Source organism: Neopelma chrysocephalum, unplaced genomic scaffold (assembly GCF_003984885.1).
Source record: "Neopelma chrysocephalum unplaced genomic scaffold, ASM398488v2 Primary Assembly neopelma1_96942, whole genome shotgun sequence".
NCBI classification, from domain to species: Eukaryota; Metazoa; Chordata; class Aves; order Passeriformes; family Pipridae; genus Neopelma; species Neopelma chrysocephalum.
The window spans coordinates 798,915-812,691 of record NW_020925585.1 but is presented as its reverse complement, the minus strand read 5'-3'; the positions used below and the strand labels follow the sequence as shown (position 1 = coordinate 812,691).

At 44.0% G+C, this 13,777-nt stretch overlaps 1 protein-coding gene across 3 annotated transcripts in view; it reads right to left on the bottom strand.

Moving 5' to 3' along the window:
- The window catches only part of SNCAIP (synuclein alpha interacting protein), a 92,212-nt gene extending 80,512 nt beyond the window's left edge, over positions 1 to 11,700 (bottom strand). For all 3 annotated transcript variants that reach the window (XM_027670904.1, XM_027670906.1, XM_027670905.1), the window contains exon 1: positions 11,593 to 11,700. The gene's annotated coding sequence lies outside the window, so the exon portion shown is untranslated. The remainder of the gene's footprint in view (positions 1 to 11,592) is intronic.
- Between the last annotated feature and the right edge of the window lie 2,077 nt (positions 11,701 to 13,777).

Here is a 13,777-nt window from a genome sequence, read left to right as displayed (position 1 = left end):
GGTCCTCCTTCCTGTGTTTCTTGAAGATGGGAACATATTTGCTTTCCTCCAGCCTTCAGGTACTTCTCCCAGTCACCATAATTTATCAAGGGCTATTGAAAGTGGCCTCACAACAACATCTGACAGCTCCCTCAGAACTCACGGGTGCACCCCATCAGGGTCCGTGGATTTCCTTATGACCAGTTTGCTGAAGTATTCCTTGTCACGATCCTCTTCCACCAAGGGTATATCTTCCTCGCTCCAACCTTTCCACCCTGAAGGCCAGGCTTGCTAGTAAAGATTGAGGCAAAAAATGCATTCAATACTTCCACCATATCCATGTTCTGTGTAACCAGGTCCTCCGTATTGTAGTTGCCAAGTCACCCTCCATGATATTTGAAAGTCATGGCAGTCAGTTGAAGTCCCAGGTGACCGGAAAAGGGGAAACATTGTACCTATCTTTAAAATCAGTAGAAAGGAGGACTCTGGGAGCTACTGACCTGTCAGCATCACTCTGTGCCTGGGAAGATCATGGAATAGATCCTCCTAGAAGCTTTACTAAGGCATGTGGAAGACATGGGGAGGTGATTCTAGATGGCCAGCAAAGCTTCACCAAGGGCAAGTCCTGCCTGACCAACCCAGTGGCTTTTATGATGGAGTGATTCCATTGGTGGACAAGGAAAGAACTGAGGATGCAATTTATCTGGACTTCGTGGTCTCCCACAACATCCTTTTCTCTAAACTGGAGAGACAGGGATAGACTGTCTGGTGAATTGGTCAGATAATCAAATCCACAGAGTGGTGGTCAACGGCTTAGCATCCAGACGGATGCCGGTGACAAGTGGTGCCCTCAGTATTGGGACCAATGTTATTTAATGTCTTCATTAATGACATACATAAAGGGATCTAGTATGCCCTCAGCAAGGCTGCAGACGACACCAAGCTGATTGGTGCTTCTGACACACCTGAAAATTGGGATGCCATCCAGAGGGACCTGGACAAGCTCAAGTGGGTCCATAGGACCTTCATGAGGTTCAAAGAGGCGAAGTGCAAGGTGCTGCACCTGAGCTGGGGCAACCTCTGGTACCAATACAGGCTGAGGGATGAAGGATTTGAGATCAGCCCCAAGAAGAAGGACTTGGGATTGCTGGTGGATGAGACACTGGATGTGACCCTGCAGTGTGCACCCGACAGCCCAGAAAGCCAATCGCATCCTGGGCTACATCAAAAGGAGAGTGGGCAGAAGGTCGAGGGATGTGATTCTGCTCCTCTATTCTACCTCATGAGACCCCATCTGAGCTGCTGCATCCAGCTCTGTGGTCCTCAGCACAGAAAAGAGGACATGGACCTGCAGGATGAAATCCATAAGAAGGCTACAAAGATGATTGGAGGGATGGAGCATGTCTTCTAAAAGAATTGGGATTGTTCAGTTTGCAGAAGAGAAGGCTCCAGGGAGACCTCATTGTGGCCTTCCAGTACCTGAAGGCCTACAAGAAAGCTGGAGAGGGATTTTAAAGAAGGGTTTATAGAGATAAAACAAGGAACAAGAGTTTTAAACTAAAAGACAGCAGGTTTAGATAGGATATTAGGAAGAATGTCTTCACTGTGAGGGTGGCGAGGCATTGGAACAGGTTGCCTAGTGCATTAGTGGATGTCCCATCCCTGAAAGTGTTCAAGGCCAGGTTGGACGGGGCTTTAAGCAACCTCGTCTAGTGGAAGGTGTCCTTGTCCATGGCAGAGGGGCTGGAACTAGATGGTATTTAAGGTTCTTTCCAACACCCACCACTTTTCTTCCAATTTTATAGGTGAAAAGAGTTGAACCATTTATTCAAGACCATGTGGTGCTAGAGCCAGGCTTAGCTTGCATTCTTGCACACCATCCAGTGAACACCATTGTGTGCTGGAAGTAAAGAACTCTGTGTCTTCTGGTTAAACCTCCTTGGAAAAAACCCCAAAACCAAACCATAATTGGAAATTACATGAATAGTTAGCAGATTTACGATGGTTACAAAGTCAGGTATTTATAAAGTAAAAAATGTAAGAACTGCTTCATGATATCTTTGCTCTTCCCCTTTTTGGTAAGTTGCATGGTGGTCAAGGATGTTTAGTAGACATCCTTGGCTCATTTATTAATGGAGCTGGAATACACATAGACAACAGGGTAAAGAAACTGTAGAGAACAGTCCTGTGGGACTACATAATGCCCCCAGCATTATGCAGGATTATGGAGGGGTCTGAGAAGGACTAAGTACACCATGGGAGATACACCGACTCTCACAGTTTGAAGATGCTGGAGCTGTTCAGCACGAAAAATGAATCTTTCTCAAAACAAAAAACTGTTAGATCTCCACAATACAAATTTTGTTGCACAACAGCAACAAAAAAGATGTTGCTTTGACAATTCATGGTTCCCTATTATATTTTCTTCCAATTTTATAGGTGAAAAGAGTTGAACCATTTATTCAAGACCATGTGGTGCTAGAACCAGGCTTAGCTTGCATTCTTGCACACCATCCAGTGAACTAACACCATTTTTTTTCCTCAGAAAAGTGTCAAGGACAGGCCTAAGAAGTACTTCTTTTAAAGAACTGTTTAATAAAAGATAAGAGAATATTTTATTTATTTCAGTTTAAGCATTTATCTAGAAACAAAATATTTTCTTGGCAGACAAGTAAGTTGCAGCATTCCACCAGGCTAAAAAGCTCAGCTTCACGTTACTCCTCTAAAGCATGTCTCATGTCACATAACATATGCTTTATTAGAGTCTATTTTGTATTCCACTCTGTTTGACAGTATTCACTCTTATGTGAAATATTTTTGTGCCATGAAAAAAATTTGCATTAATTAATCCTTTTATATCCTAACTTCAATTTTCAAACCATGTTTTCTCCCTTGTCTTTGTTACATAGCACGAAAATTGTCCAGTAAAAGAACTGGATACTCAACAGGTATTTTCAGAATATATCCTTGGATATAGATCAGTTTTGCAGTTTTCTGCAGGGTTTTCTTGGTTCGTTGGTTGGTTCTTAAGAAGGAAAGGAGAGTCTATTTCTGAATTAAAAAAAACTAAAATCTGATATGCAAGTATACTTGTCATCAAACTTTACTCATACAATATGCTACCTTAATTGGAAGCACACTTCATTGACAAGCATGTGGCGTAATTTAACAACTAATCTGACTGTCAAACCAAAAATAAATTAAAAAAGCAAAAACTGAAAAAGCCCCACCAATGAAACAAACCAATAAAAGAACCCCACAAACCATAACGACAAGAAACTCTCAGTAGTGCTGGGATCTTCTTTGAAATGTTCAAAACCCATACACATTACTTCTCTTAAAAGTACATTCAAAGCCTTTTTAACAGAGTTGGATTGTGTTTTATATATTATAGTGATCTTACTGTTATTGCTGAAATTTTTCATACAATTTCACTTCTTTTTTTTTCCCTGTGCTCTAGATTCAGTGCTTTGATAAAGGACATTTTAAAATGCTCACTTTCTAACACCACTTCTTCAACCTGGTCTCTCATCTGGATTTTAACTCTTGCAAAAATGTGTGGCCTGCATCTGAAGGCTCTTTAAGGTTGAGCTGAACAATCAAATTTAGAATAGGGACTCTAAAATTAATTTTTGGAGTGCAAAATTGGCAGAAGTCTCTCCTACACTCCACTGCCCATTCTATAATTCCTTACAGAGAGGAATTATATAGTGAAATAGCCAATTAAACTCAGTGGAAAAGAAATGAAGACTGTCTCAGTACAGAGAAAAAGAAACACAAGTCCATATGCAGAGCATCCACCAACAAGGTTGTGGCAAAGCAGTGGGCATGCAGTTGTGAATTATGTCACCATGTCTAGGAGTATCCACGATAGTGCAAATCGAGAGATCACAGCTAAAAATAGCAGTAGAGACAGATGAAAGTAGACTTCAGCATGGTTTAACAATCTGTCCAGAAGGCTTGCAAAGCCCTCTCTTAAGTCTAGGCTGGCATGTCTTCATATCACCTATAGATCAAAGCTTTTACAGAGCTGTCTGCATGTCCTGCAATCACACTACTCAACTGCAGTGTAGACACATCCAAAAATAGAGCTACTGTAGACACGTTCATCCAAAAACTGCATTTGCAAAAAGCAAAGTCTGAAAGCTTACTGTAAAGCGCATGGGACCTGATGAGGAACACATGCTAGAGAGAGTGTCCATTTTGTTAAATTCTATTAGCTGTGCTAATTCTGTCCTCTGCAGAACCTCCTTCCCTTGTACTCCTGGAGGACACTGTAACACATGTTGGTTGGCCTTTCCTGTGGGGATTTGCAAAGTCAGGCCAGGTTAACCTGAACCTTCATGTTCAGCAACTCACTGAGCTTTACCTCTGAGGAAGAGACACTGTTACACTCTACAGGTAGTTGGAGACAACCATGTTACCTGTAAACAGCACTCATTCCTATTCATATATTACTAACGCTGGATTCTGAAGCCCTAACTGAAGCAGGCATATTAGTTACACAATCATAGAATATGCCGAGTTGGAAGAGACCCACAAGGATCATCAAGTCCAACTTCTGGCCCTGCACAGGACCATTTCCAAGAGTCACATCATGTGCCTGAGGGTATTGTCCAAACGCTTCTTGAAACTCTATCAAGCTTGGTGCTGTGACCACTTCCCTGGGAAGCCTGTTCCAGAGTCCAACTACCCTCTGGGTGAAGAACCTTTTCCTAATATCCAGCCTAAACCTCCCTTAACACAACTTCAGGCCATTCCATCTTCACTGGTCACCACAGAGAAGAGATCACTGCCTGCATGCTTCTTCCTCTCACGAGGAAGTTGTAGACTGCGATGAGGTCTCCCCTCAGTCATATACTGGTTCAAGGCCAGTGATTTCAGAAGAACATCAAGATACCATCAACACCTTCACCAAGGGCAGAACTTACTGTGAGGCAGGAAGCCAGGAGCTGATAAAGTCCTATAAATTCAGGACCTCCTCTCCCTAAACACTGGTTTGCTGCACAGCTGCACCACTACATCCTCTACTAGCTACAGACTACTACAGACACTGCATTTTCTCAAGAATTGCTTACTACCATTTGTCCAGCAAGTGACCAAAGGGATCTACGTATGTTCTTAAACTGACTGTGTAATAAAGGATTCACTCTGGGGAGATTTTGTGTGCATTTTGCTAAATGACAACCAGAAGACAAGTTAGGAAGGAATGCAGTTATTCAGCACGCTTAGCTGCCTTACCAGGAGAGTATAAAGTCACACAAGCTAGTGTTGACTCAGACAATTAAAGTTCTGATAGGAATCGGATCGCAGCAGCAGGGATTACTCATGGGTTAATTTACCATGGGAAGAAGCAAGCTGGTGAAATACAGAAAGTTCTGGGTGCAGGGATAAAAATCCTTTGTTGCTGCCTGTCTCTCTCTGGAAACCGTAAGTACATGCAAAGTTGTGCTTCTGTTAGCTCTCTGGACCTGGGCACCTCAGCACTTAACCATAGCGAAATTTCCAGTCACCAAGTAGTGCTGTCCTGGCAATTTCCACCAAACTGGGAGAAGCTGCTGACTCTTTGAAAGGACACCCTGCAGAGACACCTTGACAAATTAGAAGGCTGGGCAATCACCAACCAGATGAAATTTAACAAGGGCAAGTGTTAGATTCTGCACCTGAGACAGGGCAACCCCAGATGTAGGGACAGACTGGAGAACAAGTGGCTGGAGAAGGAATGAGAGGCACTGTGGAACAGGACCTGAGGGTTCTGGTTGATGGCAACGTCACTATGAGTCAGCAATGCGTCCTGGCAGACGAAAAGGATCAACTATATCCTAGGGTGCACCAAGCACAGGGAAGCATTCCTTTACCTTAAAAATGTCAATTTAATACCTATATGAGCACTACTCTCAGTTATCATCGAAAGAATACCCTGTGTCCTGAGGTACATCAGGTGCAGCATCGCCAGCCGGCCAAGGGTGGTGATTTTCCCACTCTGCTCTGTGCTGGTGAAGCCTCACCTTGAGTACTGTGCAGTTTTGGGCACCACAATATAAGAAGGATCTAAAGCTATTAAAGGGTGTCCAAAAAAGGGCTAGGAAGCTGGTGAAGGGCCTAGAGGGGAAGCCGTAGGACGAGTGGCTGAGGTCACTTGGTCTGTTCAGCCTGGAGGAGACTGAGGGGAGACCTCATTGCAGTCTACAGCTTCCTCGTGAGGGGAAGAGGAGGGACAGGCACTGATCTCTTCTTTGTGGTGGCCAGTGACAGGACCCAAGAGAACTACATAGAGCTGTGTCAGGGAAGCTTTAGACTGGATATCAGAAAAAGGTTCTTCACCCAGAGGGTGAAAGTTCTTCACCCAGGAAGTGGTCACAGCATCAAGCCTGTCAGAATTTCAACGTTAATGAAAGTATAACGTAAGTATAACTCAATTTCCTGGTGATTCCATTCTGCAACTCGAGGTAAGTTTTTGCCCATGTCCTAGCAGCAAGCATAAATATTGTGCTTTATCCAGTATTCAACATATGAGTTTGCAAAATGATAATATCTCAGAAATTAACATAATTCGAACACATACCTTAAGACTCTTTGCATGTACAAAGAGGAGAAATGAGTACACTTAGACTTAGAACAACAGAAGTGTGGGTCAGGGAACGTGACACAGCTCATCTACCCTACTAGCACTCTTCTGCTTCTGTGTACACTATTTCCCAAATATATTCTGCTTCATTTTGTTTGGTGCTTTTTGTTTGCTTAATATTCAATAAGTGTCTTCAATATTTAGAATCTTGAGCCAATTCAAAAGCAACTTGGGCTCTTCATAAATTTACTGCTGGGACTCAACTGGAACTGACAGTATAGCATATAAAAGGCAGGATATTTAGAGCTGTATTTTAGTAAATGAGAACACGAGGTAGGTACATGCACATATAAGCATGGCAGCAGTTATATGTTGTTAGTCTGGACAGTTAAAAGTATTTCCCAATTCTTAAAAAAAAAAAAAAAAAAAAAAAAGAGCCAGTCAGTGGCCAGATCCTGCAAAAGAACTAAATGGATGGATAACTGGCAGAGCAGTGTAGCTTCAAATCACAATCACGTGCATGCCCCTGTTATGCACATCACAGAATCACAGAATAGCTGGAGTTGAAAGGGACCTTTGGAGATCATCAAATCGAATCCCCCTAATAAAGCAAGTTCACCCAGAGCAGATTGCACAGGATCATGTCCAGGCTGGTTTTGAATATTCCCAGGAAGGAGACTTCACAACCTCTTTGGGCAGCCTGTTCTAAGAAAGCTGTGTAGCACAGCTTGATTTTTACTCAAAGATGTAAACAAGTTGGCTAAAATGGGGGGGTTGAAGGGAAGTGCTAAGTTCCTGATTGGAATTACATTTTAAATGGAATGTTCCAGACTGATACAGTAACAATAAAGCAGAAGGGGAAAGGGAGGGAGGATTTATATATAAGGAGAGGTCATATAATACACTGTATTGAGTTTAAAAGATAAGTAAGACAATGCTTTTTTTCTCTGGTATAAACAAATATAATGCCAGCAGTTTGACTGCAAACAAGAACTGAGGAGGAAACAGAACTGAAATGGAAATGCTTACAGCAAACCTTACAAACCTAATGCTATGCTTTAATGAGGAAAAACACATTTTCAAGCATCGCTCAATAATTCTTTATAAAGTGCAAATCAACCCCATTCATGTTCAAAATAAGCTTTTGCAAACACCCCTTAACATACAACAAAATATACGTAATAGAGGATTGCCCTGACCGCCAAACTATGGTGACTCAATTGTACTTCTCTTTGATAACTCTAAGACCTTCAGACCTCTGAATCACTTAGAGCTTTATCTTAGAGGATGAAATCACAGTTCCACCTTAGACAGGAAGTGGCAGATGATATTTCTACCAAAATAATTAACTATTTTCCCCATTCACTTTAAAGCTCTCTTAGGATCTTAAATCAATAAAGTATCTGATGCATATGTTCTATTTTCTTGTTTCCAATAGTTCCACGGTGCATATAAATCTATTGTAGAACCATATTTGTATTGAAAGAGAAATTCTCTTGTGTTTACTCTGCACCTGCTCCATATAAGCCTATCTTCTCTGCCTCCTTTGAGAAAAAGAGATCTGCCAGAAAAAGAGGGAGCACAGACACAACGCTACTCCAAGTCCTCTTGCCAATAATCTAAGCACTATTTCCTTTACTTTAATTTAGTTATGGCCCTATTCTGACAACAGTTGAGAAGAACTATTTGCCCCTCCAAAATCCAACACTTCTCAACTTTTTCTAACATATTTTTAATCTTGACAAGGAACATATATATTTCAGCTCTACAAAATTACTGTATTTTCTAAGCAACACACAGTAAAGCATTGGCAAGTGGATTCCTTACAAAGACTTTCACCTGAAAAATACAAACTTTTGTTTATTTTACTTGGCATTAACTATAATTATCATGGCTGCATAAGGAAGGATAAGCATATTCTTCTCCTGACATTTTACTTTCAACTGTAGCCTGAAAGAGATGTACGTTTATCCTAGTAAAACTGAAATAAAAAGGGTAGTTGTTCCCTTCTCTTCCCCTTCTTGCTCATGATTCATGGGTTGCTTCTGGAGCTTCATGCAGGTAATCAGAGACAGGTAAGGCTGGAAATAAAGCTGTGCTGCACATCTCATCTAGTCCACTGAAACATTTAAAAGCCAGATGAGGGAAATAACTTGCTGCATCCCACAAAGGCTGCTGGAACTACTGGTCTTTGTGCTCGTGAGATGCGGCATCACCCCTCCATGCATACATGACACCAAACGATGTCACAATTACTGCCAGTGCAAATTTTGTGCTGCTGGCCATGACAGTTGAATAATCCCCATTGGGCTGCCTCTGGCTGTGTGCTCTCCCTTTCTTGCTGGCATCTTGTCACACGTGGAGGCAGCGCTACATGCATGTCTCCACTTCAGAGCACAGAAACTATAGTGGCCACAGCAGGGCCGTCCCACTTGCCCTTTCCTGTTTCTAATCAGACAAATGTCCAAGAAGGACAGAGCTGCTGTGGGTGTAGATACAACAGGGGTCTGGGACATAGTGGAAGGAGACTGTGTGAGGAAGAGAGCTGTACCAGTGTGGGTGGTATCCCTTCTCATGCGTGTGTGGGATGAAGACTTCTTGCACCTATGGAGTCTGCATGGGAACAAGTATTGGCTCCCAGGAAGATCGGACACTTGTGAAGCAGAGGGGCACTTCCTAGCTTTTATAGTTCTGCTGATGTCTGGACAAAAAGTGGTTACAAAATACATAATATTTGGGATCACAGTTTCTCATTCATGAAAAAAAAAATTACCTATCACTTATTCACAGTACTCCATGAAAGGACAGAATCTCCCAAAGTATCGCTCAGTCACCTTGTCCAAGAAGTGTACCTTTTTTTACATGCAGCACTTTGTAAACTCAGAAGCTGGCCCGAAAGAACTCATGTCATACTTACTCGCCATGTTGCTGTCATTAGAGAAAAAAAACATTAAGAAGAGGAGCAGCTTCTATCCAATATGATTTACTATCTTCTATATGACTTTTACTACCTTCTATAGGACTTCTATAGAACCTGAAACACTATCCATCTCCTTAAGCCAAAATGCTACTTAAAGCATTTTGAGTAACCCACACTGGACTGCTCACTCCAGAAAAAGGAGGGTTTTTTTAATAGGCTCCTCAGATTTGGACTAACTCTTCACTGGGCCAGTCCTCCAATGTAATTCTATTTTACCCATTTTTTCAACACGCTACAAGCCACATATGCTTTCTGCAGCATGTTGAATCAATGACACAGACCAGAAACCACGAAGACCTGAAAAATCACTGAATTGCCATTTTAAGATAGTGTCAGTGCCTGTGGTAGGTGGAACAGTCAGTTTGCGTAAGCTGGTCTTGACACACAAAAACATGCAGAAATTAGACATACCACACCTTACAAAGGGAGCCTTTTCACACCAGGCATGGGCACTACGTCTCTGTGCTAATTAATGGAACACCAAAAGCAAAAGTTACAATTTTCCAATTGTACCTATAGTGATGAGGCAAACGTCTTCTTGACAACTACACAGGCCAAATTCTAACTGTTTTATACACATGAAAAGTGTTTCTCACTGTGTTTGAACATCTCACTGTGTCTTGAACAACCCCCCAAGCCTGCTCTCAAAAACAGGTTTCCAGCTTACCTCCAAAATCTTCAAACTATGGCTCCAGTATCACACCAGGCACACTTGCAGGCTTAGCAGTACAAAGAGAGAAGTGGCTTACCAAGTTCAACAGGCATGAGCTCACCCATGAGCTAGCTGCAGAGGATTTTAGGCTGAAGAAGCTCATGTTTATGGGTGGTAGTTAGGCAAAAGGTCATGCTTTTTATGGCTCATTGGAAGTACATGCAGTACATATAACTCCTAAATTCAGTAAGGGCAGGACACCATGAAAGTCTGCTACAGCATACTGCACAAGGCTAAAATACACGCACATTATTCCACATAGCTTCATGCTGCGGGACCAGTGATATTTGCACAAGATATAAAGTGATTTTGATTTTCCAATACTATGATTGCATAACTTTCTTCAGCCATTTAAATAACACAAAAGGGTCCAATAGTCAAGTGATTTACTTAAGCATAATTTTTTTAAAACTTCTTTTCAGTTACCTTTTGCTGTTGGATTGCTGAGGTGTAAAACAAGGCTATGCTTCCAAGATTTTCCATGGAAGCACAAGCACTAGCAGTTTTTTGGTGGGTTTTCAGTTGGGGGGACTTCTTGAAAAGTAGTTGTGACTGATTAATATCTCTGTAATAGATGTGGCTTTAAGCCAATCATTGAAAGTGCCATCAGGTGATGACTGACAATGAAGACAGACTGTTTGGGAGCTGGTTTTTATCCAGTACCATCAGACCTGATCCTCGAGCTCTTCTTCATATAAATTGCATTTGCTTACACAAAAACGTTCACTGATACGAGCACGAAAAAGGTTTGATCTCTGGTGCTGCAAAAACACGATCTTGGGCTCACCCAAGTATAAGCCTTGGCACAGCTTTTCTACCCAACAACTTGGCGTTTATTTCCCCCCCAGTTACAAACATGCAACTCCTACTTGATTTTCTTCCACATTTCGGCTTGCCCGGCGGGATAGGAGGGTGCTGACAGCCGGGTCCCCGCCCGGGCGCCCGGCTCCGAGCAGAGCAGCAGTGGATCTGGGTCGGCTACGAGTGTCAGCGCCTTACACCGCGCTACAAGGGTTTCGCGGCGGCACATCGCGGGGCTGACATCACGTATGCGCTCAGCCCCAGCAAAACCCCCCGCGTTCAGCCCTGATTTCATGCGGAAAGCACTTCCCCGGGGCGGGCTGGCAGGGGCCGGGACTCGGCCCCCGCTCGCCGCTCCCGCCCCCCGGCCGCGTCCCCCCCGCCCGGGCAGCGCCGCTCTCGCGTCCCCGGGGGACGGCAATACCCGCACTCCCCGCGGGACACCCCGGGCTCGGCTCCGCGCCCCCCTCCCGCCCCGAGGGACAGCGCTGTCGGCGGCAACAAAGACCCCCGTCCGAACGGCTCCGCTGCCCTCGCCTCGCCTCACCTCACCTCAGCCCTGCGCTCCGCTCGGCCGCGGCCGCTCCACGACAGCCGCGGGGTGATGGAGACTGGGAAGGACCCAGGTGACGCCTCTCGGCTGCCGCCCCCCCGCCACTCCCCGCCGGTGCAGGCAGCGCTCCGCCAGCGGCCCGGCTCCCCCGCCCCGCCCTCCGCCTCTGCCCTGCCACCGGCCAGCGGCCGGGAGAAGGAGGAGGAGGGAAGGAGGAGAAGAAGAAGAAGAAGAAGAAGAAGAAGGAGGGAAGGGGGGGCGGCCCCGCCCGGCCCCGCTGCGTCACAATGCGGGGGGCGCTGCCACGTGACTGGGGGGCGGGGGCTGTGCGGGACCCCCGCGCTCCCGGGGCGGCCCCGGCGAAGCTGCTGGGAAGCGGGAACAGGGTTCCTGTCCCGCCGGGAGCGCGTGTGAAGCGATGCCCGCGGTATCCAAAATCCCTGCGCCATCGTGACAAATCGTCCGCGCGTGGCACCATGCTGCGCTAAAAACCCACGAAAATGCAGAGCTCGAACCTGAAAATGCCGAGTTCATTCCGCTCGCATCTGTTTGAAATAAAATTTAATGGGTTTGGGGGGCAGCTTTGTTGTTTGTTTGTTTGTTTGTTTTATTTTGATCTGCTATAAAACCTGGAAAGTCTCTCTGTTTCCCTGTGGCTCGTGAGGATGGAGGCAGTGTCACGCTCGAACACCTTTCCATCGAGTTAGTCCCACCTTCCTTGGCGAGGAACCTGCGTTTCCTCCCAGAGTGCTGAGAGCACGCGGAGCTGCCGAGGGTGCTCCTGCACCCAGCCGCTGCAGGTGCCCAGTGAGCCGGGCAGAAAGCCGCCGGCTGTCCCACAGGCGCTGCAGGGTCTGCACGAAGAAAGGAGGCCTCCAAACAGAGTAACACCCTGCCACACGGGCATCTCCTGATGGCAGCAGGAGAAGAGCATAAAAGTGAACCTTTGGCTGGTTTTCCTCTTCATGATTTAGTCTGTTCTGTTGAGGGTTTTTCCCCCCTTACTTTTCATAGGCATATTTTCCATCCTGTCTCTTAAGTATATCCCTTTACATGCCTTTCCACTTCCCCTCACTTTTACGCACTTTTACCTTTCAAACAGTACATCTTATATTTCATTTTCTCTGATGAGCAAGCCCTGAAAAAAGCCCGAGAGATGCATATAGGAAAAATAAGTGAATTTATGCTAGTTTGGCGTTTTGGAAAATTATTGCCTGCAGAACACATAGAGCATACTCAGCAGTACCACAAGTACCACATTAGACAGCACGTAGCACTGCTCTGGATAAGTATCTCTGGAAATGGGGAAAAGAGTGGGTCTCTGTTCTTCCTACAGAGATTTCTAGTTAAAGTGCTAATCAAAGTGTGGCTAATGGGCATAAAAAGAAATAACTTATTCTGCTTAATCCTGACACAGAGTCATCAGACGTTACAACCTTGAGACGCTTGTCATCTGAACCCTGCGACTTGGAGATGAAAGGAAACACAGTCCTCCATGATATGTTACTTGAGCTATCTCCGTGCTGCAGTGTCATGCATTTTCAAATAATTTGCAGCTTATTTAACACTCTTGCCCAGAAGTGGAAAGCTGTTATATTCCTTTCTTATTAAATTACACTTTTAAGACATGTAAAAAAGAAGTTTGAATATGAATTACAATAATGGATTCCAATGTATATGTGCAACACCAAAAGCAATACTATCTTAACCACCTTAAAAATGTCTGCGGATATTGAAGAGGGGGGGAAGGTATACTTCGGACAGGTCTTCTGCTTTTATGTAATTTGGTTTTATGAAAGGGCATATTTAGACACTGCATGTTTCACACTTCTACATATATGGAGATTAAGTAACCATTTGGGGTATTTGTAATGCATTTGATTAGGTGGTTTTATACAGGAATGTTGGTCAGCTGTGTGTGATTAAATGGTTTGAAAGGAATGCAGGTCAGCTCCAGAACACAATGTCATATAGGAGTATGGCCTACTTGACAAATAGCGTTGATGAAAAACCAAAACCAAAAAAATCTTATTTTAATTTAGAGTCTATAAATACCATTCATATGCAAATATAGTTTGTAAGATAAAAGCTTGCCAAGTGTCTTTGTATGTGTTATATATGATAGTATCTCAATTAGAACTGATAACCCTGTTTATGTATCTACTTCTGAACTTATTGCTGGAA